This window comes from Ailuropoda melanoleuca, chromosome 1 (genome assembly GCF_002007445.2).
Source record: "Ailuropoda melanoleuca isolate Jingjing chromosome 1, ASM200744v2, whole genome shotgun sequence".
Classification (NCBI taxonomy): domain Eukaryota; kingdom Metazoa; phylum Chordata; class Mammalia; order Carnivora; family Ursidae; genus Ailuropoda; species Ailuropoda melanoleuca.
This window is the reverse complement of record NC_048218.1, coordinates 90,448,078-90,450,327: the sequence shown is the minus strand read 5'-3', so window position 1 is coordinate 90,450,327 and position 2,250 is coordinate 90,448,078. Positions and strand designations below refer to the sequence as shown.

Below are 2,250 nucleotides of genomic sequence, written 5' to 3'. Positions count from 1 at the left end.
AAGTTCCAAAGAAAATAGAGATAATGGAGGAGAGACCATGTTTGAAGTGATAATGACTGAGACATTTCCAGAATTGATGAGGGACTCAGATCTTCAGATTGGATAAGTACCCTAAGCCCTATGTAGGATAAATAAAAATAAATTTCTGCCTGAGATTTTTTTTCTTTTTAAGGTTTTATTTTTAAGTAATCTCTACACCTAACACGGCGCTTGAACTCACAACCCAGAGATCAAGAGTCACATATTCTACCAGCTGAGCCAGCCAGGTGCCCCCAGCTGGGATCCTAATGAACTCAGAGAACTCACAAAAAAGAATTTTACCTTGGCTCTCATGGTGGAGATAATACAATTTCCAATTTGATGATCCAACAAATATTTATTGAGCATCTATTATTTGCACGGCAGCGCTAGACATATTGGAATAAACTAAGACCCCTATGATATCAGTTATACTCGCAGTCTAGTTGCTCTTAAGGTACACGTGATGGTTAATTTTATTTCCCATATCTAGCCCTGCCTCGATACCCAAACACTTGGTCCAACACCAGTCCAGATGTCATGGTGAAGGTATTTTTCAGATGATTTCACATTTAAATCAGTAGACTTTGAGTAAAACAGATTATTCTTTATAATGTGGCTGGACCTCATCCAATCAGCCGAAGGCCTTAAAGGAAAAATGGCTGACATATCCAAAGGCAGAGCCTGCCTTCACATTGCTTTCAGACTCAAGCTGCAACATCAGCTCTTTCTTGGGTCTCTTGCCTGCTGCTCTCATAATCACATGAACCAATTTGTTAAAATAAATCTCTTTTTTTCTCTCTCAATCTTTTTTTTTCTGTGTATCTGTGTATCTATCTATCTATCTACCTATCTATTGGGTCATTTTCTCTGGAAAACCCCAATTAAACAAAAACAGTACATGACCAAGCTATGCATTTATTTCTCAATGTGTGATGATGTCACCTAGATTCTTTAAGGAGAGGGATGTTTAAACGTATTCAATCTTCTTTGGAATAATTATCATAAGGCTGGACAGAAAATGTTGTTAATCTATGAAAAGTAAGTGAAAAAATGTTACTGTATCCTGATAAGCATAAGCAATGTATTTGTTGATCCATCACTATTAACTATGGAATTAAAAAATGAGTAGAGTTAGCTGGATTTGTATTAGTACTATTTTGGTTCAGGAATTTTTAAAATTTTTATTTATTTATTTATTTATTTATGGACTGCTTCATGGATTTGTTTGTCATCCTTGTGCAGGGGCCATGCTAATCTCTGTATGGTTCCAATTTTAGTATCTGTGCTGCTGAAGGGAGTGCCTGGTTCAGGAATTTTAAACTGGGTTTAGAATAAGCTGTTTCATTCTAAACCTAATATATTTTTTTCCTTCGATGTAGTCTGAATTGGTTTCCTGTCACTTGAAGCCAAAAAGTTCTAAATAATATACTTACCTCCCATAAGAATTGAACAGCATATAATAACACAGGCATAAGATATGTTCATTAAAATAAAGATTAAATGAATATGAGGTACGCCATAAAACAGGAGGAAGAATGGTCTTACCAGAAATTCCAGGCTAAGGATAATTGCCATAATTGAGAACAAGATTTATCTTGACTTTCTTAGCAACGAAGGAAAAAAGGAACCTCAATCAATTACCTTATTCTCATTGTTAAATAAAGGAAGCCTATTTCTTCATCAAGATAATGGAATATTATCCAATCATCAGAAAGAAGGAAATCTTGCTGTTAGCGACAACATGGATGGACCTTGATGTTAAGTGAACTAAGTCAGACGGAGAAAGACAGATACTGTGTGATATCACTTGTCTGTGGAATCTAAAAAAGCCAGGTTCATGGAAACAGAATGTGATTCATAGACCATGAGGTACTGGGAGCCAAGCAACCTCTATTTGGTGACCCGTAAAACAGAGTTTGTCCCGGGAGAGGAAGGGAGTCTGTGGTGCTGGCCTTACGGGTAACTGGGGTGAACTGTCCAAATCCTGCCGATAGCAGGACGCTCAGCACAGAGGCAGGTACAATATTAGCTGCCCTGGCTAGGTGAGCAAGTTACTGAAGCCAGCTGAAGAACTTGCTCATAAGTTCACAGGAAACTTCTAGAAGGAACTGGAAGAGCACAAGGGGAGTGAGAAGCCTTACAATAATGGTGGCTATCAGAATCAGAGAAACGGTGTTTATTAATGTTAATGTGATCAGAATGTAACCCCTCACTAGTGAGGTCTGAGAC

The 2,250-nt window shown here is 37.6% G+C and overlaps 1 non-coding gene across 1 annotated transcript; it reads right to left on the bottom strand.

The window, feature by feature from the left end:
- Positions 1-1,218: 1,218 nt before the first annotated feature.
- LOC117795461 lies at positions 1,219-1,322 on the bottom strand. The gene has a single exon (XR_004619493.1). It is a non-coding gene; the product is annotated as a U6 spliceosomal RNA (small nuclear RNA).
- Positions 1,323-2,250: the final 928 nt, after the last annotated feature.